This window comes from Struthio camelus, chromosome 21, assembly GCF_040807025.1.
Source record: "Struthio camelus isolate bStrCam1 chromosome 21, bStrCam1.hap1, whole genome shotgun sequence".
Lineage (NCBI taxonomy): Eukaryota > Metazoa > Chordata > Aves > Struthioniformes > Struthionidae > Struthio > Struthio camelus.
The window spans coordinates 5,041,763-5,069,199 of record NC_090962.1 but is presented as its reverse complement, the minus strand read 5'-3'; the positions used below and the strand labels follow the sequence as shown (position 1 = coordinate 5,069,199).

Genomic DNA, 27,437 nt, shown 5'->3' with positions numbered 1-27,437 from the left:
ATACCCTTTTGTGGAGGAGCTAGAGATCTTATCGGAGCCTGCTTCCTTCAGTGCTGATGCCCCAGCCAAGCAAGGAAACTCCACCATGAGCTTATTACCATAAAACATCTCCAGCTGGTGTGTAGCCCATGGGCATGCGAGCGTAAAAGGTGTCCCCCTCTTTCTCTGCTGCTGTTTTGTCTTTGTCTCAAGTCTTGTCAATGTGTTGCAGGTGAATTTTTGGCCTAGGCGATCAAGCAAAAGGATGATCAGGAAAGACACTATGGAGAATGGGCAAACAGCTAGAAACCAGATTTTGCTCTGATATTTTTATGAATGTATGAGCGTGCACTCACTCTCTGAGTGTCAGCAAACAGTAGACAAGTCCAGTGCATCTATCTCCATACGCGTATCACTTCAAGTATCAGCAAACAGTAGATAAGCCAACTACAGCAAGTAAGTTGGTCTTAATATTTCTTCGGAACGTTCACTTCCCATATACCACTTGGCCATGGTTTTCCCACAAGGCATCAGGGACAGAACTGCTAATAGTATTTTGAAAAATGTGTTGGAGCACTCTCCAAATACAAACCTTCATTCTCCCTTAGGCAGGAGTGATGCTCATTGTCATTTTAGACAGGGAAACGGGTGCAGAGAAGTGAAGAAATTTGCCTGAAGCCATGCAGTAAATTGCTGCCAATGTTGGGAGAAGAGTTTGGGGCTTCTGGTCCCCAGTCTGGGACTTGGGCCTCAAGACAATTTTCTGTTTCCCGTTTCCTCTCTGCCTGCCTTTCCTCTCTCCCCACCTCCACCAACCTCAGACATCTGGTCTGAAGCTTGCTCCCATAGTGATAGGCTTCGGTGAATTTGGAAAAAAAAAAAAAGGCTTATTTGGTTTTGGTACAATGTTGGCCAAAGTTAAAATTTGTTGGGAGGGTTTTGCGTGAATGTGTTTGTGAGTAGAGGAGCTGACAACGAAAATGTGTTGAGATCACCATTCCTTAGGAATCTGGGAGAAAGAAAAAGTATCCTTACAAATAAGGAGGAGAAACAGAAGTATTTTCTGCCTGCCTCTGTTTCCTTTCTGATCAGTTTATGATACTTTGGGAAAAGACATATAGGAGGGATGAGTGCTTCTGTCTCAACTCTTACCATTTGCAGGCCTCTTGGCCGGCAGAACAACTGCAGCAAGAGATTGGGTATGATTGACTTTGGCTATCTCAAACTTGGATGATTTCACGGATATATCCTACAGGTTTCTGGATAGCTGAGAGCTTCAACAACTGATATAGTAGCCAACAGTTTAAAGTCAGGGATAGTGATGGTTAGGCTCTGTAAGTCCGAGCCATGTGCAGGAGAGGTTAACTGGGTTTGTATGAGGTAAATGGTATCTGCATGAGAAGACAGTCAGTGAGTGAGGGGAAAAATGGGGAAGCGTGTGTCAGAGAGTGGTTAATTAGGACAATTGACTGGAACATAAGGGGGAAGGCTTATAAACAGGGTATGGCATGATTGATTGGTAGGAACCTGAAGAGGAGTTTGGGATCCGAATGATGTGGAAAGCAATGTGAAAAGCAATGCAAGAGATACATAAAAAGGCATAAAGAGGAGTTTTATGGGGTGTGGTATATGGAAATGCAAGATGGAGTAAGGAGAGTTGTAGGGGTGAGGTTGCAGAGTTGGGTCTGCCAGGAGCAAGACGTAAGGGTGAATGGGGCTGTGTTTGGAAAGAAGTGGAAAAAGAGTCAGGGAACCTGAGGATGAGAGGGGGATGAAGTGAGCATGTGCAATGAGAGAGGAAGGTTTTATTGAGGATTGGAGAGGGAAAGGGAGAAGGAAAGGGTATGTGCGCACGGTCTGGATGGGTTAGTGCTTGAAGTATTTGGCTTGTGCAGTGCACTAGCAACATGGAGAGCCCGGAGTGCTGTCCTGTCGGCATGGCTGATGTAGCTCCAGATTGCATGTTGTGAACGTGGGACTTTTTGCCCCGTGGGTAGAATGAAGTTGTGCACGTTCTATCCACAGAGTGTTTCAGGAAAAGCCTGCTGCACTTGCTTGCTTGCTTCCCTGGCAAGAGGGAGGTTTGGGTAGATCTGCTTTGCCAGCCAGAATGAAAAGGGAAGAGTAAAGGAAAAAAAAAAACAAGATGAAAATAAAAAGCCGTCTGTTTGTTCCCCCAAAGAGAAGCAGACGTTTGCAGCCCCCCGCTAAGTGATTCCCAGGTAATTAGCATGTCTATAGAGCACAGCTTCTGGCTCTAGGCATGCAAGAATATTTTTCAGTAAAATAAAATGCAGATTTTTCCTAGTAAGTACTGTGTTAGCTTGTGCCTCCCTTCCCGCTTTCCAACCCAGCAATTTTTGGGCAGCTCCCAGCCCGTGAATGTTCAATTACTGCTGCTGCGTGCTAGTTATGCATGGTGGAGTAGCTTGCGGGGCATGGCAGGAGCTTTGCTGGGGAGGGAGCGGGAGGCAATAAACACCAACAGCACAGTCAGGATCCAAAAGCGAACTTACTGGTGCAGAGAGGGGATAGAAGTTCTCTGCCGCTCTGCTTTAATCCTCTTTCCCCTCCACTGATTCCACTCGAGGACAAGATTATAGGTTTCCCTGTGCCATCGACTAAGACATGATATTCTCCCATCTGCAGCAAGGAGTTCCAGGTGGGTTTGCAGATTCCATGGAGTGAGATGTGACTCTGCACAGGTAACGGAGATAATCGCATGTTCTGGCGCTGAATAAGGGTATGGGCTTTGGCAAGGGCTCTGCCAGTGTTCTGAGATTTCAGGGGCCCATCTGTGGAAGCAGAACAGGAGTATAGTTTTTCTTTGCCAACTGAAGCAGTGATAGAGACACATGGCTTACGATATTTTGTCCATCAGGGAAGTTTTGAAGACAGGGGTCTCAAAGGAGCCCTTGAAACTAAGTCCTCAAGTGTGAAGGAAGTGAAGTCTTTCAGGGAGACTGAGGCATAGAGAAATAAGAATGACACAGGTTCATGAAGAGGAGCGGTAACAGAGCCCAAAGCTAAGCTTTCCAAAGCATCTGCTGCAGACTAGGGAGACTATTGAACTGCCAGTGCTTGTACCCTAAATACATCCTTCCTCTTGCAGGTGTGATAAAGGGAGATCAGAACTGAAGAATTATGATTAAATCAGAAGAGCTGGCAGTTGGCTTTGGTGGTGGCAGTGGGTTGCCTCAGAGGTGACCACACTGAGTATTACAAGCGGGTTACTCCCCAGTGGTAGACACAAAGCAACTGATGGATTTAATGGATTTTATGGATTTTTTACATGGACGATTGCTCTTGCATAACAAGCAGAGTGGTGCGCTGCCAGCCTCGGGATTATGGGGCGATGCTTAATGCAGTAGGCGTTCTCTGAAAAAGTTCTGGCAGAGGAAACCAGCTTGCCTTGTTCAGTGGCAGTGGCTATGACCTGAATGCCACTATTGGCTAGGAGTTTGGACATACACCTCTGAGGAGGCGTCAGAACTGAGCTCCCATTTCTGTTGCAGTTTCCTTCTCTTGCTTGCCTTAACTCTGCATGTGTTGTTTTATCTCTAAAATGGGGACAATCACTATGATCTACTTGCGGAATTCATACTGAGGAAGTATGTGGCCCCTACCCTCTAGTCCTTCAGAAACAGCTATTCTTAGGGAGGCATTCATCTTGAAAGCCCGACTCTGTGGCTTAGACTAATTGCTCATCAGTGTTAGCAACAAATATTGAAATGTCATGGTGTTAACAGGCGTTAAAGTTTAGCTATGAAATGGAAAAGATGTTTTGGGGGCTCCCAGTCAATTTCCCCACCTAGCAAAGGTTGTTTACGGCAGTTTGTTCCCTAGTCATTTACCCCAGTCAAGTCTTTAATAGAGAAGTTGGGTTTTTTTCTTCAAGGTGAGTTTTTGTTAGGAAGTGTTTCTTGATATCAGGCTTAAACTTTCTTCAATGTAAATGTTCCCACCTTTGCTGTGTCCCTGCTTCCCCTGAAAGATAGACTGAGAGTTGGCTGCTGAATGAAGTGCTGTTTCTCAGGCAACGGTTAGGGTGTTTACATCTGAAGGCTGCTTGGATGCGTCTGCTGGCTGGTACTAGAAAGCAGCAAAATTAGAAATCACATTAGCCCTCCCATCTCTTCTCCTTGGCAAGAGGCGGGGCAGGAGAGAGGGTGGGAATTTTAGAAGGCAGATCTGGTGAAATCTGTCTCCCTTTCCTGGCCTTCTGCATGGAAGCAATCCTAACAAAATGGAGATGCAGATGGTCTCACCCCTGGAGCCAATGCCTATGTCAAGAACATTGGAAATGTGAGACCATACCACCAGTGAAGTTCAAACAGCAATGAATATCTGCTGTCAGCACTGCGTAGTATCCCCCATTCTCCTTTTCCTTTTGTTGTAGTTGCTGTTGCCTTTCTTGTTTTGTTTTTGTATGCTTTGTTTTCAATTTTTAGGCCTTCCTGGGTGCCTAAAGAAAGAATGATAAGAAACAGTTAGTCCTACTTGGAAGATTTTGCTAAGGGGCTGGGACATCCTATTTTGAGATCCCATCTGGAAAGGGATTTTCTAGCTCTTTCACTGCATCTCTCTGCCCCTCCTTCCCTTCCCTCATATGTTCTTTCACCTCCCTGCAGCATTAGCACTCACCAGAGTTTCAGTGGAAGCATTGAATAATGGCTGCTGTGGGGCCTTCAGCCAAGCCCTATGGCTCACAGTCCAACATCTGATTTGCACAAACAGAGATGACATTCAGATTTTGGCCTCCTACCCTGCTCTGCGTGCCCTACCCAGGGAGACTGTCTCTCCTGCTCTCTCCAGGTCTCTCCTTACTCTCTTTGTGGGGAACACAGCCTCTGTGTTTTGTGGTCTTCCAGCATCCGCCTTGCCCTTCTGGCACAGCTGCCACTCCATCTTTGCCATGCCCTCAGCACAAAGCTCTTTTGCTGTAATGATGCCATCCCATGAGTAAGTCAAGTTTTAGCTCTTGCTGAGCACTTCTATTTTGATCAAGTAAAAGCCAGACTGCCTGTATCACGAGCCTGGCTGTTCTCTCGGGTCCTAGGCACAGAGGATAGGCAGAAGTCTCAACTTCATGTTATATTTTCTAGGCCACGTACTTCATGAAACGCTAACCTGGAAGCAATGGATGTTCTCCACTCTAGCAGTGGGATTCTCAGCATCACATCCCAGTGGCACACTGATCGTATTTCAAGCCCTGTTGATTCATCAAGTATCACACTTTGCACTGGCCATTGGTCCCTCAAACCAAGTGAAAAAAACAGGGCAGGCAGGTCAGGATGCTTCCTGCATCCCAAGCCTGCTGGACCAACCTGCCTGTGCTTGACAGTGTTTGGCGAGAAGCCTGGGCACAGCATGGCCTTTTGGGCACAATTATCATGCAAGCTCTGCGAGATTAGAACACAGTAATTTGGAGGCTGCTGACATTCTGGGCTACTCTCTTTTCTCTCATCTTAGATCACAAATCAGGTTTCATTAGAGTCTTTAGAGGAAAACTGTGTGCGCGCCACTCTGGTGTATGTGCCCTGTAGCACAAAACACAGGGAAGTAGATAAACTCCCCATCTATCTGTCTGTCCCAGTATATTGTAAATTGTGGGCATCTTTGGGAGCATGTAGTAAAGAACTGCAAATGAAAAGACCAGTTGTTGAACGTGCTTTGAAAAGATTCACGATAGTGTGTGTAGATACGTGAAGATAACACACAGCAGCGGAACAGGTATTGAGAGGCTGCTGGTATTGGCTGTTTCAGATTGAAATAGTCTGACATTAACAATGTCTTTCCGTCTTTCATTCTTTTTCGACCTTATTTCAGCTTTTACTCTTCCATTACTTTTTTTTTTTCCCTTCCAGTCCTGAATTTGCAGGGGGACCATATGGACAGCTGATAGCCGTCTAACTTTTCTTAGCTCCTTCCTTCTGTTTCCTGAAGTGATAAGTGGCAGGGATCAAAAAAAATCGGTATCTGTCTAGAAGAATCCAGAGCACTTGGACATGAAACAATTTGCTGAATATTCAGAAAGGAAGGTGGAGAATTAATCATATGAGCAAGGCAACTATGAATCTAAAGAAAATATAACCATGATAAAATTCCCTGTACTGGAGCAGCGTGTAGTTTAATCATTGGAGATGTTGAAAACCTTGCAAATGTTTTTATTCTTTCAGTCATGTCTTTTGAGATTAAAAAAAAAAAAAAAACTAATTAAAATGTACCCAAGCATGGCCATGAGTAATAAGATGAGAGTATGGACATCAAACAAACAAACATACGGTCCTTTCCTCTAGTTCAGGCTGTACAGTTAGGTTTCACCTTTCAGAACATCAGTGATATCAATAGGAGTACAATCTTCATTAAAAGCCTGGGCAGCCTATTCATTAGTAGGCTAGGCAGGGCTTAAGCAAGGTTGAAAAGGCACTATTTTGCACTTGTGCTGGTAAAGCTTGCATGACAGGCAGAGGAGATACAGTGCTGTTAAATGATGAGGAAATTAAGACCTGGTCTAGCCAAAGATCCAAAGTCATTGTATCAGGGATGGCTTCAGAGACAGGTAGCAAGTCCACATGATACCAGTATGTGAACATATACAACTTAGGTTTTAAGATAAAGAGTAACAAGCTATTTGCAGGAAGGGACTAGAGGACACCCATTTAGGAGTGCCTTCTGGTTTTGACTGATGAAAGCAGTTTGAAGGGCATTTATTATTTAGCTTGCTGGTAGTTTTGGGGATGCATGGATGAAGCAGTGTTATTGATCTTCAGGAGAGCTGAGAATGGACCTTCTGGGCTGTATTCAATGCAATTGGACCTGTGGAGACAAAACTGAGGCAGACCCTGGACCTTTGGGTGTTTTCGCCTACTATAGCTAGAAACTTTGGAAAAGACAGGAATGCATGTGAACAAAAGGCTTGAATGTAAGGACATAGCAGGGCCCCTTCTTTGAATTCTGCTAAAAAAGTCTAGGTGGATGGGAAGTGCATATATTATTTACTTATTTCTTCCTTCAGTTGTCCATGAACAACTGTAGGTGTACCTCTCCTGCAAATTAAATATCGCAACATAAACATAGGACTGCTCATAAATATCTCCACCTCGGCCCGTCTCCTTATCAGCAGTCTTGGAAGAAAAGAGATGGGCTTAGTAGCATGAAGTGAAGAGACTTCCTTGCTCTGACTTTGGCCAGAGAAGGAGCAAATAGAACTCTATTAAGGCCTTAGCGCTCCTGATTTTTGTGCTGGAATTATACCCCGCTTATCTTTCACCTGTGTTGTTGCCACAAGCATAATTCAGCCACTGATCATCCCCTGGTGCAACAATTCTTATGGTCTCTGCTACTCTGGCCTTGTGTCCTCCCCTTCCTCTGCAAATTGAAGTCCAGGTTGTGTGCCTACAGTTAGTCCAGGCTCATGGTGCTGTGCATAGTGCCACAATTTCTTTTCCTGTTGAGATATGAGGCTGGGATGACTCTTCAAAAAAGTGAGGCTGGGCCCACAATGTAAACGCTAAGCGGAAATCCAGTGAACCTGACCTGAGACTTAGCTTGCCCTTCAGGAGCAATTTGGAATGTTACTTTGAAAAACATTTGCCGCTTGTGTTTCTAGACCTTTTTGGGGTCTTTGAATGAATGAGTAGTGACTTTATGACTGAGCTTGCTTTATGAACGAGTAGTGGCTTTATGGGAGACTGAAATGGGAGCAGGCCGCCCCTATACTCTCTGTCCACAGACTATTGCACGCAGAGGAAATTGCTACCAGTTAGTATGGGACCAAACTGTACGCTGTTGTAGGGATGTGTAATTGGCAGCACTTGTAGCAGCATTGCTATGAGAATTATTGGACTCATTATTGTCAGGCCAGATGTCATGGCCAGCAAAGCAGACCTTGCTGCAGCAAAACAAGTACTCTGAAGCAGGTGGGGTGAGGTTTTTCACACTTGACTCTCCTGCAGCAGCAGAGCGGAGGCAGCCAGGAGCTCCCTCGCTCTTGCTAGTACCTGCTTCCTGCCCAGAAAGCACTGTTTCCATTTCCTGCCACAGTGGTGAGAAAGGCCTTCACATTTTTGCCTCCTCCTTTGCCCTTTCAAACTCCCTCTCCCCAGCTGAGTCTGCTTTTTGACATGTAATGCGCCCTGAGAAGGATCTGAAAGACAAAGCACAATGAAGGGGTACTCCCCTTCCTACACACAAGCTTACTGGGCAGACAGCCCGTGGTAATCTCCAACATCTCATTCGCAGAAGTGCTGGCTCTTGAAAAGAAAAGCCTGGTGGTTAAAGTGGTTCCGGTAAGATACCTAGTGTGTAGGTAGCCAATTTCCATAATACAGAGGAGCCTCAAGAAAAGAAATCTCTTCGACTTGGTCTGCTGTATTCGGTGCTCGCTCAAACTTGCTCAGCGCTGGTTTTGACCCTTTCTTGGTGACAGGCTGCTGAATGTGGTTTAAACCATATGTGCATGAACGGGTGCTGAACCTGTGTTAGAAACAATGTGTTTTTTCAGAGCAGAGTGAGGAGAAGGATGGGTAGGCATACAGAGAGCTGATGCCATTATTGTGCTCTAGAGCAAGGGAGCTGCACCCTACCAGTGCTGGTAGTTTCTGTCCTTTAGAAAACTCTGCTCCAGCTCAGCATCTGGTTTTCCAAATGGTTCTGCAATGCTTCTTCCCCCACCCCCCCAACTGCTTTTCTGGCTCTATTGGCAGACTTGCATCTGGAGGTCAAGTGACTTGCCCCCACAGGTCACGCAGCAAGTGAGCCCTTTGATCCTTGTCCCGACAGATGAGATCAGTTTGAGGTGCTTCTGCTGCCAGTTCTGAGACCTGAGCTTCAGGCTTTGGAGGCAGGGTGTGACTCTTTCTGGAATTACAGATCTCTGTTCCCCAGAGACTAAAGGGACTGTGGGCAAGGCTTGGCTCTTTGCCCTAAATTTGACCTGATCTTAAGCTAAGCCTGAAAACAGGAAGGCTTATTCTGTAGATGGATTGAAGGTGTGAACTGCCTGTCTTATCACCGCCTCCTTTCACCTCAGAGAAACTGTTGCCCCTGCATCACTCTAGTATTGCATTTTAACTGCAAGGGGCTTGTTTCTATGGACCAAGTACCCAGAGGGCCTCTTAGCTTTGACAGTTGTTGAATACTGGGGCTCTTTTGGGAGTTTGCATCCCTTATAAATAAATGTGTTTCAGTTCAAGCAGCGTTTTGAGCAGAACAGCTCAGTCCCAGGGCCTCCAGACAGCAAGGAATAATTTTGCTAGCTGGTAGCCCCTGCAGGTATGCACAAAAATATGCAAGCTTGGTAGATGGCAAGCTCAAAGGGGAGAGTGGGTATTTACGTTGTGGGAGGGTGCTGGACATGTTGGTCAACTTCGCGTAAACTGATGCCCTCTATCCACTCTCTTGTGGAAGCCTCTAGTGTTATATCAGAGCCAGTCAGTGCAGGTGTCCTCTGTATCGTTTCCCATCGTCCTGGGAAACCTTGTCACCATTAAGAGAGCTGAATGAAAAGAAAAAGTGCTGCCTGACCGCCTGCCAAGAAGATCTTAATGCATAAAAACTCCTCTTGTGAGCAGGCAGGCTTGGATGAAGCCTAAGGTATTGTAACTCTTATTATCCTTCTCCTCACTGTCCTTTCCAGCATCCAGCAAGGGGATCTGAGAATCTGTTCCCTCCCTTTCTCCATCGCAAGTGCATCCAGGCTGTCCCCAAGTAAAGAGGGTAGTTTACATCAGTTTACAACTCGCGAAGGCTCACTCCTAGCCCACTGCATCTGTGTCTGCTCTTGCTGGGCTGGGGTTCTGACCGAAAGCCCTTGGACTGGAGCCTGCACACCAACAGGCTAATGTGCTAAACAGCTGTTGCAGAGCCATATTTCACATCCATGCTTCACTCTAACATCACTTGCTCTCTCTCCTGCATCTTGGGGAGGCCTTACTTTTCCTGCTTGTTGCTTCCCACTTCCCCCAGCACAGGAGGGTTCCCTTTCATGGGATTTTTTTTTCTCCCCCAATTTTCAGACTTCTGTTATTCCCTCCTTTTTGCCTCTTCTTGGCAGTGCCTTAAACAAAGCAAATAAGCTGAACGTGCAGGGCCGGTCCATAGGGCCATGCCCAGGACACTGCCTGGTTTCAATTTCTTGCCCCCTCTGCCTTTCCCTGTGAGAAAATGTCACAGGGGACCTGTAAAACAACAAGCATTTAGTCTTGTTTTCTTCTGGCTCATCCCAGGAGAAGATGGAGGCCCAGTTGCACTACAGAAATTTGCATTTCATGTGGCAATCTCCATACACCCATTCAGAGGCTCAGTGTTCCTGCACTGGCCTCTGCTTTTTCCTTTTGGTGCTAGCCTTGCCCCCCTCTCGAGCTGCATGCTCAGCTAGCTCCCTGCCCTTGACCACAGGGAATGCACACATCCCACAGGCAGAATTAGGCTGTTCCTAAGGCTCGGTGCTCCCTCCTTGGCCTCCGCTGCAGGTGGCCAAGGAAGGCGGCCAACCTTTCTCTCCTTGCTCTGCAGGGAGTTTCAGGTCTCTTGTGAGATGTAAGTTTGCCTTTAACAATCTTCTCTTATTAATTTGAATAAGAGTGGGGACAGGTTTTTGGTTAATGGGTATCTGGGAGCCAGTGGAGGATTCTGTGGGAAGAAGCCTTCTCTCCAAGCTGTGCTTTTCCGTGCCTATTCCAGGCTCGAGTTTTGTGCTCCTCTCCCAAAGTTTGTGCTGAGGACAAACATTCTCTGGCAGGGAGGGAAAGTGGTGGTACACAGTGCTCCTTGCTCTCTGCAAAGTATTAAAGCTAACTAAGTTGACCCTGTGACACCAAGAAGGGATGCAAATGCTGATAAATTCTTGTCTGGAATTTTATTTGTATTGGCTTCACTTTGGAGAAAGGCTAGCTTCTTTTCCTTCTTCCCTGCTGCCTCCGCCACCATTGGGCATAGGAGATAAGTCCTGTAGATGTGAGATCTGCATAGAGGATGACTCCACAGTTACAAAGCGCAGGGAAGAAAGGGACCTAGGACTGCCTCGAGCCTGTAAGTAGTAAACACTTCTAATCCCACATTAGGAAAGAGCACAGAAAATTGAGGCTAAAAATAAACTACATCTGATTATCACCAGAGCTCCCACCTTCCCTTGCTCTTTTTCCTCTTTGGACTGGGGACATTAAAAAAAAAAAAAAAAAGCACACACTTTTAACTTCTTTTGTTTAATGTTGCTGGCATCTGGCTTGGCCAGGAGGGATCCACGGCTGGACATTTGCCTCTGGTCTTGGTTTTTACATTCATTTTAATAACTGCCTATTCTCTGTGTGTGTGTGTATATGTATATACATACACACACATATACATATATAGCTAATGTATGTATACACACACACCCTCCCAAATCGCCCTTGCATACAGGCAATCAGACCAACTATTCAGATCTTTGAGGTCTTTGCAAAATTAGGCTTTCAGTGACTTGAACTCTGCTGTGTGCACTGGATCCTTCCTTGCAATGTAAAGACAGCAGATTTCAGATTTTCTTGTTTTCTCTGGTAGGTGAAGAGTGTGGTGCCATTCTAATCCACATAGACATCCCTCATATAGAGAGTATGCCCAGGAAGATGACACTATTATCTTGCTATGCAGGCAGCGGGAGCACTATTACTGTTATTGCAATTTACAGTGGCCTTGAATCTGCTTCTCCTATTTCCCATTGGTATTCTGAGCGTATTCACTCAGAATCAGAGACATGCAAAATGTACTGTCCTTCCTTTGGCCACACTCCGAGACCTGTACTCAGTGAAAAAAAATCAGCCTTGAAGAATTTAAAACATTATGAATTGTCCTAACATTGCTCTTCTAATCCTAGGGCATTTCCTACCCACTCCTTACACAGGCAGTGCTGACAGAGCACAAACTTCTTTTTTTTTTTTTTTTTTTTTTTTTATTTGTGAAACAGGCATATCCAAGCCTGATGTCTCCATATAGCTCTGATTGGCCGTAGTGTAAAATACAGTGGTTGCTGTAAAGACCCAGCAGGCTACATCCTTGCTAAATATTTTGCAGATCAGGAAACTGAGGAGCAGAAAAGCTAAATGACTCACCTGAGGTGCATGCAAAAAGTTAGTGACAGATGGAAGAATAAACCCCAGGATTCCTAACTCCCCGTTGCCTGCCCAGCAGCAGGTATGAGATGTCAGGAAGGAGCACTGATTTCCCTGCGGCCCTGTGGCTGGCAGATGCTGCCCGTCATTTTTACCACAGCGCGGCATAGCCACGTTGTCGCCACACACATGGAGCTTCAAGTTAGCTTGAAAAGAATGCCATTCATTCATAGGAAATCCCCTGAGTGTGATGCTGAAAGCTGGGGAGAAAAAAAACTTGGGGGTTTTGCACATTTTGCTGCTCCTTCCCTCCCTTTTCCTACCTCCATGCTTCAATTAAAAAAAAAAAAAAAAAAAGAGAGAGAGAGAAAACTCAAGTTAAAGCTTTTCTCTCTCCCATCTGAGCAGTGAAAGGTTGCAAAATGCAGAGACATCAGTGTAGGCTTGCCTCTGCGAGCCTTTTCTGGCCAAATAATGTGGCAGTGGGTGCTGGGAGCGCATGTGTGCGTGGAGAAGTGGGTCGAAGGGATGGAGCTGCTGCAATAAGGTTCTTTTTCCCATTTCTTGCCAACGTAATCAAAATAACTCACTTACACCTAATAAAATAAAACGCAGAATCCAAAAGCCTTCCTTCCCTCCAGCAGTTTGTCTGGATCCCATTGCTTGAAGCTGGGTTGAGAAAGCCACAGAGGGTTTTTTTTTATTATTATTATTGTTGTTAATTTTTCTAAAATGAAAAATATTAACAGTGAGGCAGAAGGTGCAGCACATTTCTGGCAGAGATGGAAGGCAAGCGCTCCTAAAGCTGCTGGCAGGATGGGGACCAAACTTTATGGATAGTTTGGTGTCTGGGTTTTTTTTCCTTCCTTCCTTTCTCTCTCTCTCTACCTCTGTCTTTGTAATTTAGTCTTTACTTACCACAGATAGGTGGGGTTTATCACCTCCTTGCCTGCTCTAAGCATATGTGTGTATGCTTTTCCAATTAGATCTGATATGCCCTTCCCATCTGTCCGTTTCTGTTCAGAATTGCTTTCCATCACAGTTGCAGTTCTCCAGACTGCCAGATAGCAAGTGTGGGAAGCATCAGTGGCCCTTTACATTGTGGCAGGGTTGACCAGCGAGGATGGATGCAAAGGGGAAAGAGAAAGGTGCTTAAAAGTAAAATATGAAGACAAAAAATTAGGCATGACCTAGTGGTAATCCTACATATTAATAATTAACTCTTCTGCATCCACCAGACATGTAAATCAGAACAGCGAAGGGGGCTGTTCTTGCGGCCAGTTAAATACAGAACTAATGACCTGGTGTGTTGGCGATACAAAGCTGGGCTTGCTTCTTGGAGGCTCTGAGTAAAGCTGATTGCGAAATACTCAACTGAAAGTGCAAGTTTGTCGAAAATCGAAACAATTCACAGAAACGTGTTGCTTTTTGACAACATTTTCAGGGGAGACGCACTGAAGGAAATAGTTTAGACTTCTTCATTTTAGGCCTTTCCGTTGACCAGGATGTGTCATATTGAGTCAGCGTATTACGGGGACAGATGCAGCCTTGATGTGAACCCAAGCACAGCTGTGACCACGTCAGGGCACGCAGGAGCACCCCCACCCACCTTTGCCTGCAACAGGCATGTTCCCCCTCCGGGCTGACTCATGGGGTGGGGGTGGCACAGTGAGCATGGGGTGCAGCTGGGGAGATGCACGTGGCCCTGCAAGCACCTAACCATCCCTGACCCCCCCAGGCCAGGGGCAGCACCCTAGAGCCTGTTGCCAGAGCCTGCCATAGGACTGCACTAATGGCATTCAAAGTGCCAGTGAGGTGGGAGGGAAGTAGTGATTAGTGTTAAAGGAGGGGCTGAAGCTCCTTCAGCTTTTCTGGTAAATGTTCATCGTCATCCTCACAATGGCAGAAAGTGAGAGGCACGGGTATTAGCGTGACTCAGCGAGTGAATGGTAGAGTCAGCGACTGAGCCCATGGACACTGATCTCAGCACTTGTTCTTTAGCTGCAAGGTGGCCCGGTGTATAAGACGGGTTTATGTTCATGTTCAATGATTACTTGTTACTGTCACGTGTGTTTAATATGCATCTAATAAATGACTAACTTGCACGGCTTGCACCCTTACCGCTATGAAAATATGCCATAACCCAATGCTTTTTATCTTTGTTTCAGTTTTGGTTAATGACGGAGATGAAACCTGCTCTTCAGAAACATGTAAGTGGCCTTTACTGAAGTCATTGGGCTCTATGCATATGTTCTTGAAAGAACAAGTGGCCCATCTTTATTGCCTGTTAAATTATGTCTTGGAAACTATTATGTTACTCCCAGTTGCATCAGGACTTAGAGGTTGCTGTGTATTTTAAAAACTAAAATCTATCAGACAGCGGCAAATGGTTACAAATGACAAGAGAAAAAGGTTCTACGTGATGATAGGAAGGTAAAGGAATGAGTTGCTCTATCAGACCACGTGCCTAAATGCATTTAAGGGCAGATTTAGTAGGGAGGCCAAGGGAGCTGTGACCTCTTCATTTCTGCTATGTCCTGTGTCACTATGATGGAGGGAAACTGATTCCTGTCACCAATAGGCTGCACCCAACCCTGGCATGTGCTATCTGCTCTGCATTGTCCTATCTATTGCGCTGTGTACCTGGTTTGCGTTTCGCAGCTTCAGTAAATTTGGCCTTCATTTTAAGCTATAGAAGCTCATGATTTTAACTCTAGTGGTTTCCCGGAGCTGAGTCCTTGGTGTTGGTCGGAAGAAGCTGTCACACATGTGCATGTCATTTGTTACCTCGCAGAACACAACTTTTTAAAGAAGCAGGTGCAAAATAAGCAGGAAAATTAACAGCACTGCTGCATCACAACAGCAATCTCTTTTTAGAGCATGACAGTATGTAACATCCCTGAGTGCAATGGAGATATCATTGCAAGCCATAATTTTGAAGTCATCTCTGAGGATAAAAGTGTTGTCATGTATTACCAGCAGTAGCCAGCATTTGAAAAGGTGGCAGCAGAGTTTCCCCTGATAACACAATCAAAAATATTTTTGATCGGTGGCCTATGTAGAAGCTGAAACATCTGAACTTTTTTTTACAGGACGTGTCAGAGGGAGTCATAGCTGGTAAATCCCTGTCCAAATCAGTGGCAGCAGTGGGAAGGGGTAGCAAAGAAAGGAAAAGGTCTGATCATACAAAATTATAGAAACACCATGCAAAAGGCCTAACGGTAATTTGTAGGCTGGGAGGAAAAACATCCATGCTCAGTTCTGTATATTGAGTTGTTATGTGCAAGACTCTAAGTTATTATTAACAATATAATTGTTTAGCTCAGATGCTGGTGGTGAGAGATTTCATGTGATAAATATGCCTCCCCTATAACTCAGTTTTCTTCAGTAGCGTTTGGCTAAGGACAAATTAGATCCTTCATGTCCAGGAATGATTTTGGTGAGAACACCCTGTACCAAAGGGCCTGGGGAGCTGAGAAGGCAGGATAGGAAGAACCTAAATGTTTCATAATGCAGAATATTCTTGACCCCTCACAGTAAACCTTCTGGTACAGGACTCAAATGTGCAAGAGTGTGATACACAAGCCCTGTTACTGATTCTTTGTGCATGTACCACTCTCATGTAATATTGAAACTACCAGCACAATTTTCAGTAGTGAAAACATGGAGAAATGTCACCTTTAAATTTAACCTGCTGGAGCAAACGTGATTGCGTTAAGACACTTATAACTCTACGGAAATTATCAACCCTGAGTACAAAAACTGTCCTCTCCCTCATTATTTCACAGCTAGATGGTTAAAAATCTTAAACAATTTTGGAGGAATAGTAAGGACCCAAGGGTATCAACAAATCAAGTTTATCTCATTAAGCATCAGGGTGGAATGAATTTCCCTACTGCCTTCCACCGCCTTCAGTCTCTTATCGTGAAGTAGGTACTGTGCTGGTTTGCTGAAAAGAAAATGGGAAGGAAGAGGACGGGAATAGGGCAATCTCCAGTTCCAGAAATATACTTCCATTCCAAGTTATTTGCAGTCCGTGCCCTGATCAGTCAAGATACCCTTTGGAGAAGTTTTGCTCCAGATACATCAGTTCAGTTTTGCTGCTGTTACTGTGGAGTACCAAAATGCTCCAGTGTTTTCGATATGCCCTGGGGGACCCAGAGTGCATTCCAGGAGCCAAACGCATGACTCAGATCTATCTTTCTGTCTTACTCCAGTGACTCGAGCTGCATACTGCTTGTAGCGCTGACAAAAACAAACCTGTGATGGACTCGGCAAGGAGCTGTTCTGCTCGTTGGTGGAGGAAGCACAAGCACCTCTGCACGCTCCGCCTGGCTAGGTAACAGGTACCCCCCTCCCGTGCCTGGCACACCGCCAGCGTAAACCCGATAAGCACCGGTCCCGTCCCCCTGCTTGGTGTTGGCCCGGACACACGAGGCTGTTGACAGGGCAAATAAAAGGAGCGCTGGCGGACACGGTAACACGCCGGGGTGCTCAGCGCCCTTCAGGCCGCAGAGCGGCGATCGCGGAGGCAGGACGCCGCCGCGGAGGTGCCGAAGCGCAGCCTCCTGCGGGGGGGGCCCGGCCCTCCAAGCAGCGAGCCGCGGTCCGCTCTCGCAGCAGGCGCGGGGCGGGCGCCGGGCTGTCTCGCGGCGCGCTCGCCTCGGGCTGGACGTGCCAGGGCGGCCGCGGGCGGAGCGGGGCCCCCGCGCCCCCCCGGCGCTGCCCGCGGCCCGGCCCGGCCCGCCGCGCGCCTGGCCGGCGGCGGCCACCCGACACCCGCCGCTTCCAGGAAGCCGCCCCCGCCGCGCCGCGCCGTCTGGGGCCGCCGCCGCCGCCGCCCGCGGCTGCCGGCGCGGGGCCGGGGCCGGGGCGGCGCGGGGGGGCGGCTGGCAGCCCGCCGCGCTCCGCTGCCGCCGCCCTGGCCGGGCCCTCGGCTGCCGGCGCTGCCGCCGGGGCGGCGCGGGGGGCGGAGGGCTGCTGCCCCGGCTGGATTCACCCCTGCGCGGCCGGCCGGGCACGGGTTTGCTCTGCTCCTCCGGCCTTTTGGTGTTCACACGTGAGCAAGTGCTTCACAGTGGAAACCGGCGCTGCTGTTACCCCCAGCTCTGCTACTCTAGCTAGATTGCCGGATCTGCATGTTTAAAATGCCCGTGTCAAGCCCAGTGCAGGGACAAAGACTCAAAACATATAATTCTCAATCCAAGAGAGAAACCTTTCACGGTGTGTGTGTATGTGTGTCTGTGTCTGTCTTTCTGTGCTGCTGCTCAGGACCCACGGTTTCCCATGAAAATCAGGCTCACAGTGCTTCCCTGTTGTACTCTCACCTTCTGCTGGGTCTGTCCCTTGTTCTTGTGTGGCTCTGTCACTAACTCTGTCTGAACCCATGGCAAACTTGTGAACGCATTTCCCCAAGAGCCGTGCAAGGTAGACTGGTGCTGTTATCCCTACTTCGTAGAGAGCTGCAGCACGCCTGGGGTCACCCAGGGAAATCTGTACTGGATTAGCACCTGAATCATTTGTTCTGGTCACAGAAAGGCTAACTTCATCAGCCAGCATCTGAGCAGAACTTTAAATGATATGGTTGCATGAAAGTTGTAGGTATTTCAGATCTCGGTCCTACTCCATTAAGCTTAGTGGTAAATTTCGTTGGCAGTGGAATGAGATCTTACCAAATATTTTCTTTGGGTTTGGTCCTCTTTTCATTAGCATTGTTTTGATATAAAACTGATGTAAGCAAGAGAAGCATTGGACTTTTTATTTGTTTAGTTCTTTTAGAAAATATTTTTTACTGTGGAATTATTCAACAAACATGCTGACTTCTGGTAACAGGCTGGGATATCTCAAGTGAATGTCATAAACCTTTTTTTTTTTTGGTGCAGTCCTTTATTTCTGCATTCTTTATAGCAGGAGTAAGAGATAATGGGGTTGGAATGTCCTTCTTGATTGTTCAGTCTAGTTCTCTGTGTCAGGCAGGATAAAAGTCCAGCTAATCTTGCCATAAATTAGGTATTCCTAATCCTTCACTATTCCCGCTTTTTTTCAGGCACTAGGTATGTAATCAGTCCTGTGCCAAAAAGAAAAGAAAAAGCTGGGACTGTACGCAGCTACAAAAAATGAAGAAAAGTACAAGCTGCCCAGTATTGCTCAAGTTCAGATGGTTTTAATAGCTCTCCCCTCTAACCTGCCTGGCTGGCTCCGCAGTCCCTTAGCACAGGAGAATTTAGATTTGGGAGTGTGCAGATTTCTCTCTTGGGGCTATCTACCTAGCTCAGCACTCCTAATGCAGAGGTATAGTGGTTCTTTGCCCTCTCTTGTCGCAGAGTACCGTTAAAGGTTACATCTCTGTTCTTCATAAGTACGGTAGAACTGAACAGTGATCCCCTGACAGTACATGGGGCTAGTGAGAAAAGGGGGCTAACCAGGGTATTGGGAGTTAGTGTGCTGCTAAGCACATCCTGTTGGGGTCTAAACCGAGAAGAGTGGTCCCATAGCAGAGGAGCCCTGCTGAGAACAGCTGCCCTGCAAGTCAGGGCCCAGCTCCAACCTGACTCTTGTTCCAGAGGTGCGCGTTATCCCTCTTTCCGCGTGGAGCTGAGGTGTGGGGTCTGCTCTGCTGGCAAGAGCTGCCATAGGGATAGGAGCTGCTCTTCAGAGAATGGAAGTCAGTAGGGAGGACAGAGCATGGATTTGGGGGAGTGGGTCGAAGGAAGCAGAGCTTGGAGCAGCTTCTCCAAAACAAAGGAAGAACTAAGGCTGCTTGGGGAGGGAAAACACAAAGGAGGTCGGTGTCCCTGCTGCTCATACTAAGTAGAAGAGGCATTCCCATCAACCTGCACAGTGGTATTTTCCTGTGGTCTGCTCCACAGCTGCTACACCACCTTCCTGATGCCTTATCGGTAATTGGTGTTATATGATCCCTTGCAAAAGTAACATTTGTGCTTCCTTCCCCCCTTCTTTCTACCTTGTACTGAGTTTGTTCTTTCCTCTCCTGTTTAACTCTTGGCTTATGTTACTGATTCTTTTTTCCTTCTTCTAGGTCATATTCATTTCTTCAGGAATTATCAATTTGAGGTTACGAGGTGTGATTCTTGGGCAGTGTTTTGTTGGGGGAGTCTGTTACTCTTGCTGTGGGTTGAAAGGGCTTTCTTGTTTGCTTTCCATTTTTTTTATTATTAAAGAAAAGAAGACAAAAAGAAACCAACCTCTGCCTATGAAACTTCTCCAACACAGTGTGCTTGGTGATCATAATTGCTAAATGGCTACTCTGCTTGATGATGGCTCAGAATTATCAAAGAGAACAGTGAAAATTAGTCTGGCCATTAGTATACCAAACTGGTTGTTATTTTCACTCTTTCTCAGAGGTAGCAGGGAACTAGAAATTTGAAGCCACTGCAGGGTATCTGCAGTGTATGTGTGTATTACTGCTGCACACATAGAAAAGGCCAAGTGACTGCAATTCTCATACTACGTTAGCTACAGTACATAGTTATCCTACTAGGTCATTCCTGCTGTTCCACGGACATGACAGCGTGCGACAGGAGGCTCATGGGCAGACTCTGCCTTGCCATCCTTGTTCTGTGAAGTGGGAGGATCTAAAGAAAAGGGCCTGTATGGATTTGAATGGGAGCTGGCAAGGAGGATATGGGTGGATTCAAGGTGAAGTGCAGCCACCGTTCCCAGCTCTGAGCTGGAGTAGTGGTCACTGCCTCTCCAGGCGTGTGTCTGGATAATCAGATCTGCCTGCTCAAGCGTCTATGGGCTTTTGTCATCAAAGCACTCCCTGTTCTGTTGGCCTGTCCACAGCCAAGCTGGGGAACCACCTGTATACACCGGGCACAAAGACCTTGGGCTGGCCTTCCCATCGAGGGGTGGTTTCTCTTATTGGAAATGCCCTATGAACCATACATCTGGTATGTCTTTCTGGCTGATGCAGAGGCTTTACAAGCAAGCCAGCTGCTGTGAGGAGGCCATAGGCACACAGATCCCAACTTTGGTTTTTATAAGAACCAAAATAGACAATGGGGAAAAAATTAGAAATAAACATGCTGGCTGTTTTCAATTAGAACAGCCCTTCTGCTTCAGTCCACACTACAGGCACTCGTGTTTACTGAACAGTACAAATAATTAATCATGTGCAAGTGGATTCCTGGACTAGGATAAGATAGCAGGACCTTTTTCTTGCTCCTGCAGGTCCATTTCTGGTGGGTCCCAGCATCTTGCTGGCATTTTCTGAGGCATGATGCCTGTAGAAACGAACAAGGGTTAGTGAAAAATGTCCCCGTTGTCATTGGGCAGTTCTGGATAAGGTCCACTGCGTGAGCTTCCCTGTTCTCTGCAGCCTAGGGAAGGTTGCTCCCTTTTGTGCTTGGGCGTTGCTAAACTAAGATTATGGGGCTCTCCTTGTAAATTCGTTCATCATCAAAATGACCAACTTGACTGACCTGAAGATTGTCATTTTGTGCTTGATTGCTACCCACTTACTTTCACACCTGGCAGCAAAGCATATCTCTCCTTCATTTGCTTAGCAAACAGTGTGTTTACCTGGGCTAAAAAGAGTGTCATATGCAAGTTGGACCAAGGGGCGTAGAATTAGGGTTTCTTGACCGTATTCCTAACTTTGCTACCAACTCCCCATGGGCCTCAGTTTGCGCTTCTGTAGAATGGGGATAACCATCCTTACCTGCCATACAGGAACGAATGGTATGATGCTTGACTGAGAAATGCCTATGCTATTAGATGCTGAGATTAAAGCTGTAGCTGTGAACAGTTCTTACTGCTCTTATTAGACCCCACTAACAGAAGGGAGAATAGTTCTCTGCTGCCTTGCTTTAAATAGGGCACAGTGTGAGGCACAGATACAAATGAAAACCGTTCAGCTTGTTTCTTTTCTCTTTTCCCCTGCAGAGAACCTGGACCAGATTCTGTTGTCATGCTGGTGCGGAAGAGCAATTCAACTGGTGCCAGAGGATTTCCACTGACATAAATTTAGTGTAAGTGGGAGTATCATGGGGCCCTATATTGGACATTTTCCACTTTCCGGGGTGAGCGTGTGGAGTTCTCTCAAGCAGACAAACCTCAGCAGGCATGTTTATTTTCCTTTGTCCTTGTGCTTAATTTTTCTTCTATTTGCCTATGCTGTTTAACTCTGGCAATATCCTGCCATCTTCCATAAATGCAAATGGAGAAGGTGGGTATTGAAATAACACAGTTAAACATTTTAGGGAGACTTTTCCACTTACCACTAATATTACCCTCAAAATTGGCAATAACGTATGGATTTTGCTATCCATAGGCAGATCACTTGGCTGGTATTTATCATGATTATTCATAATTATTATTATTTTATTAATGGGTTTACTTCATGGCATTTTGAAGCGTTGCAAGCTTTCTGCAGAACAAAGAGGCTCCTACACTGAGGAACTTTACAGGTAGCAAAATGTATGTGTGATAAATAATATTTTTATGTTGGATTAGGCTGAGCTCTAAGTATATAAGGTCAAACTTGATATTCTTATTTCATACAACTACTCCAAAAAACTCCCATGATGATAAATAATAACGATCATCTAATTAATAGTAAGCCATAATAGCAGCTTTCATCCAAGATCCAAAAACCCTTTGAAAGGTGGATTTTGCAAATGCAGAACTGCAGCACAGGGATGAACAGCTTGATTTTTAGCAGACACTGTGGGCATTGCTGAAGGGGCTCACAGGAGAGTGCACAGCAAGCAGGGATTGAATTCATACTTCCTGAAGCCCTGTCTAGTGTCTCATTTTTGCGGGCGGTTGTGCCACAGTTCACACAGTCTCCAAACATCCTTCGCACAGTGTGCCTTCTTGTCTGCCTTTCTTTTTTATGTGACCCAGAGCCCTGCCTATGGTCTTCTAGGCATATCTTTGAGACAAGTACTCCTAGAGATTTAGAGCTGGCTGTAGAGACTTTTTCTTCTGAGCAAGAGAGTTGTGTCCTCGGTGCTCAGGGAGCAGCCTCACAGGATAACCTTACACCTGAACGCTTCAAAATCGGACAGCTTCTGAGCATGATGTACACTGATGACAAATGCACAGCTTACACACACACACACACACACACGCACACACACACATTCATGCATGCAAGCAACAGCATTTACTTTTGCAAAATTAGAATAAAATATTTACTGCCATTTCCCTTCTAGCCTATTCTGTTTTTTGAAAAGACACATGGAAACAGCTTCTCTAATACAAATGTATTTGCTTTAGGTTTTCCCTCCCCCTCATCCTTTCTACCAAAAGAACTGGAGAGCTGTGGTCAATGGCATCACTGAAGGACGCACAGGCTGAGAGACAGTAAGTTTGCTACAGCAAAAATTGCAGTCTTTTCCAACGGAGGCAAAACAAATCAAATGTTGTCAGTGGCATTGCAGGTCAAGCGTGAAGTTGAGCCAGCTCCCCCAGTCTAAATAGAAAAAGAAATCCAAGCGGCAAAGGGAGAGAGAAAAGAGGGCAGATTGACCAGCTGCCCGCTCAGAGATGTCTGTTTAATTTACTTATCTACTTAGGTCTATTTTTCTGTACATTTGTTTTAACATGCACAGTCCCACCGTTTTCTGTTATTAAAATAAAGAGAGACTGTCAGGCCAATTGCAGTTTCCTACTGTGCACAGCATCGAAGCTCTCCCCATGGTGGCACATACTGGACGCCCTTTTTCCCCTTCCTTTCTGACCAGTTCATTGCATGTAATATCCCAGAGGCAAGCAAAAGAGAACAATTGGTGCAGGGTAGGAAGACAGTTTAGGTCTCAGCTCAGTGCAGGCTGGAAACCATTACCTTATGCCCAGTGATTTCATGCTGTCTGGGAAGAGGGAAAGACTGGAGAACACTGTTATCCCCTCTTCTTCTTGGCAGAAGAGGTGGCAGGTGAAGGGCAGTGTAAATGAGAAAGTCTCATTTGAGATGCCCTTTTCCCTGCTTCATCTTTCTCTCTTCCTGTATCTCCCATCCCTTCTTTTTCCTTCTTCTCTGTTTCCAGCTCTCTGACCTGCGCTGCAGTGTGTCCCTGGAGTCCTCACACGTCTTTCCCCCTGCCACTCCCTCTGTCAGACAAGGTACTTGAGAGATTAGGAGCGCCATACAACTGACAGAGAAGCCTGTGGAGTTGTTCCTCCTCTTTTCAGCTGTGACCATGGTCCAAGGGGCTTCTAATCACTTTCATTCATTCTGCACACAATGAGTAGAGCAGCAAAAGCTTGCCACAGGGGAAAGAGAGGAGAGAGAGAATGGGTGGAGGAAGAAAAGGCTGGAAGCAGAGAGAAGGGCTTTTCTCTTAATCGATATATCTGGAGACTTCCCTGTTTGGGAAATGAAGGCCCTCTGACCCCTGGAATCTGTTCTCTCCAGTTCAGGTAGTGTGTAGATGTTCTGCCAGGCCTTGCTGCACCTGTTTGGTGGCTATAAATCCTTTGCATTCAATTCTATCAGGTTGGCTCTTTCCCAAAGACATTAAATTCACATAAGAAATAAAAGCATTTTGCAGTGCCAGAGCTATACCTCAGGAAGCTAGAGCTTCAAGGGTAGAAGGCAGAGAAAAGACCTTCCCAGCAAGGTTTCCTTGAGCACCCCGGGGGATTTTTTTCCATTAGGAAAGCCATTTATCTCCAAAAACGTGGGGCAAGAAAGCAGAAAGTGGGAGCTGACTCATCTACAAGAGCAAGAGCTTGAAAATGTACTGGGGAAGTAAGAGAGGTTAGGGCTGGGAAACCAAAAACCTTTCAAAGAGGCCTGAGCTAAGATGGGTGCCTCGAGGTTCTCAGCATTGTACTGAGTTAGTACTGCATGGTGCTTTGCAAAGCAGAAGGGTAGGAGAGGTGCTCTGGATGGGCCCGTTTGGGATCTTGCAACCCATTGTGTTCTCTCCCTGTGGTGGGCCTTGGCATACTGGTCAAATGCAAAGAGAATTGCTATCTTCTGTCCCGCTTGCCTGTGCCAAGAAAAGGGATAATGATGGTATGAGCAGGCTATGTATGGGGAGGGTTGGCTGTGCGCAGTGGCATACATCAGTGAACTATTAAGAGCAAGAGAACATCCATTAAGTGTGTATGTCTAGCAACAATAGAGTGAAAAAGAGGCAAGTATTTCTGGACTGGCCTTATGCAGTAGAATTCCTAGGCCATCCTGGGAGGAGAAGGTTGGGCAGCATCTGTAGAATTAGAGAATTAAAGAATAACGTATGCCTGGAATCCCAGAACTCCGATTTACAAGGATGCAGTGCCTTTTAGAGGGGCTATGCAAATGCTCCCAGCTTCCTGAGCTGCATGCAGATGCCTGATTTGAAAGCTTTTTTGGAGGTGAACTCTTACAGCTGGTGTTGCTAGCACCTGCTGGAGCCTGGAAGAGCTATATGTGTTAGAGGTAAAGCATTTCAGGGTGCAGCAGGCCCAGAGATGGTTCCCTTCACACATGTGTGAGATACTGTGATTAAAAATGCTCCCACAGAGAGGAAAAATAAAAACAACAGTCCAGAAACTCCTTGAAGAAAGATATTTAGGTCCTAAGTTGTAAAACTAGCCCAGCTCCCCAAAGAAACGGCAGTAACAGAATCTAGCTGTTGGAACCCAGAGACGCATTGTTCTGATTTAATAATTAATGTGGAGTTAATTGAGGCTTTTACTGAACTGAAACAGGATAAAAGAAACCTGCCAGTCTGGATGCCATGCTTCCCTGAGAACAAGTTCATTCTGTTCCCTTGTGACCCCCTCCCTGCCCCCTCTGCTGCTCGCTTTCCCCCCCTCGCCTTCCCCCCGAACGTGTGTGGAGCGTGACCGCTTCTGCTGCTCCGCACACAAAACAAGGAGGCAGGGAAGGTGGCCACAGAGGCGTCTGGGTGTGGAGAAGGGGGGGAGCCGAGAGAGAACCAAGTCTGGTGGTGAATGGAGCTTTCCTCCTTCCCTCTCCCTGGCCATTGTTTGACAGGGATTTTCCATATATTCACTGACTTGGGAATTACTGAGCCATGCAGCAGTCACAAAGGATGCCTCCAAAAGGCAGCAAGGCAGACAGAGAGAGGGAGACAGAGAGGAGCTGGCTCCATGTTATCTTTAAGAAAGTAAATAATGACGTGGGTTTATAGCTAGTGCTCTGGAAATTAGAGTCACACAGAATGTATTCAGAAAAAAAATGGCTTTTAACTTCTTGGAGTCAGTGCAATCTACACAAATTTTTGTCAGGTCTCTTGGGAAAAATGGCACAATTTTGGTGGCAGGGTTGTTACTAGCGAGCAGAACGATCAGAAAACATTTCAGATTAGGGCATGACTGCTGCGCTGGATTTTAGATCCCCTGGAAGAGAGGCTGCAGTGGCCCACATCCTATTGTAGTCAATAGGAATCTTCATACCAATTTCAAGGACCTTTGGATAAGGCTTTTATCATCCTATGACGAAGGAAGGGCTGTTCTTTATGATTTTCCTCTGATCATAACAGTATTGGAGGAACAGGAGGTGCTAAGACAGATACGTCTCGGGGGAGATCTGCCCTGAATTCTGGCTCATGTGGTCTCCTGCCCTCGGTTTATGTTTCATGGAAGAACGCAAGCCCTTGTTTCAGTGTGCCAACATACTGCGGTGTGTCAGTGCAAAGCTGAGAAAGTTCTCACTTGGAAAGGGGGAAACGAGAGTTTCTGGGAAGAAATGGCTCCTGTCTCTTGAGTCTCCTTTCCCTCCTGCCACCTGTCCTGTGGGGGGGGCTCCTGCTACTTTCATTCCATCCACCATCTATTTAGAACGCAGAGCACCCACGGCAACTGCTGGAAGTCCAAGAGATTGTGGCTGCTTAGCCGCTTGCAAACCAGGCCTTACCACCCAAGCTATAAGCTCTGCTGCAAATCCAAGCCCCGAGTGGCGTCTGGTATGGAATGTTCAGACTCTTTTGTCCCAAGGATTTTCTCTGGAGATAGCTGATTTTCTGAGATCCTCTATGCCTTTTCAGTTACAGTCTGTCTTATAGCACGTGGGAGCGGAAGTCGAGGGAACTAGGGAGAGCCTACTGTTTTGTTGATTCTTTGTGAGGCTGGGGAAAGAGAGGGGGTTGGAGGGACATTGGCTGGGACTTAGAATGGACTGGATTTTTGTTCAGTTTACCTTCACGTATGTGCAAAATCAAGCTTATGCACACTCTGAGGGTGTTTTTCCGTCTTCCTTGCCCCCTCCCCATGACTCAAGTGGATTATTAGGGAGGTCACTTAGCCAGTGGTGCATGCGAGAATTATTCCAGCAATGGTGACCCAGAGTTCAGCGCGCTCTCACTTTCTGCTTGCGATTGCTGTTTTCAGTTTTCCAGTTAAAGTCTTCTCAGTTTTGTATCCCTTTGGACTTTCAGCCACCAGTCATCCTCTCCTCTAATAGACTGCAGAGGGGGGAGTACCTTAGCATTCATTTCACCATAAGATTCGCGTTTAGGCCTTGTTGCTCTGGCTGGAAGTGAGGTTATAGTGCAAAAAGGGGAGAGCCTTTGCCCATCTTCCCATTTAGTAATTGCTCTTCAGCAACTTCCTCTCAAATGGACCTTTTTTATTTAAGTTTTCCCTTTGTTTTCCTAGGTTAACTGAACACAGCGAGTGGAAAACTCCAGCCTGGATTACCAAGCGCTTGCAAAGCAAAGCTTCTTTACGTTGTTAATGCTGATTTGGATCATAAACAAAAGTGAGGTATGCAACACGTTCTCTTCTCACTTGAAACTTAGAGCCTCTCTTTGGACACAGGAATGCTGTAACATTGGGTCCTTCTCTCTCTGAACAATTGCGGTAACAGAAAAGATTACTGGGCGTGTATGAAGTGTTTTTTTGCCACCTCAAAGTCCGCACACCTATGTCTGTAGCCCTCAAAAATCACCTGTCAGCTCTACTGTATATGCTGTCCCTAGAACATGTCTCCCTGAAGTCTTTACCATCGAGACAGTTGCTAGCTGCCTTAATCCTTGTACTACTCTCCCTTATGTCTGAACCTACATTTAAACAAATTAAGTATATCATACGTCTGTTGCAAGACAAGCACTGCATGCACGTTCAGGGACCTACTGTACTCCCCCCTTCTGCTCCATGTGAATTGGAAGGAGTTAGGGAACGCTGCCAAAGACAGATTTTACACAGAGAGAAGCACGATGGTAAACTGCTGCTGATGCATGCGCTATAGATGTCAGTCTAGGATCTGGTAGTGTACGGGACATACACAGTCTGATCACGGGATGGGGAACTCTCTGGATAGAACTACCCAGCTGGTTAATGTACCATCTAAAAGCTACTTTTATCATTTTGGATTTTACTTTAGAGTCTAATAGCTAGAGATTTAATCCCGTATTCAGAGAAGGAATTAATGCTTATATGGATAGGTCT

The 27,437-nt window shown here is 46.3% G+C and overlaps 1 protein-coding gene across 1 annotated transcript in view; it reads left to right on the top strand.

The window, feature by feature from the left end:
* The window catches only part of SAMD11 (sterile alpha motif domain containing 11), a 258,540-nt gene that overhangs the window by 47,966 nt on the left and 183,137 nt on the right, over positions 1 to 27,437 (top strand). The window contains exons 4-8 of the mRNA XM_068916038.1: positions 14,237 to 14,278; positions 16,286 to 16,407; positions 20,976 to 21,061; positions 22,314 to 22,400; positions 26,646 to 26,753. The gene's annotated coding sequence lies outside the window, so the exon portion shown is untranslated. The remainder of the gene's footprint in view (positions 1 to 14,236; positions 14,279 to 16,285; positions 16,408 to 20,975; positions 21,062 to 22,313; positions 22,401 to 26,645; positions 26,754 to 27,437) is intronic.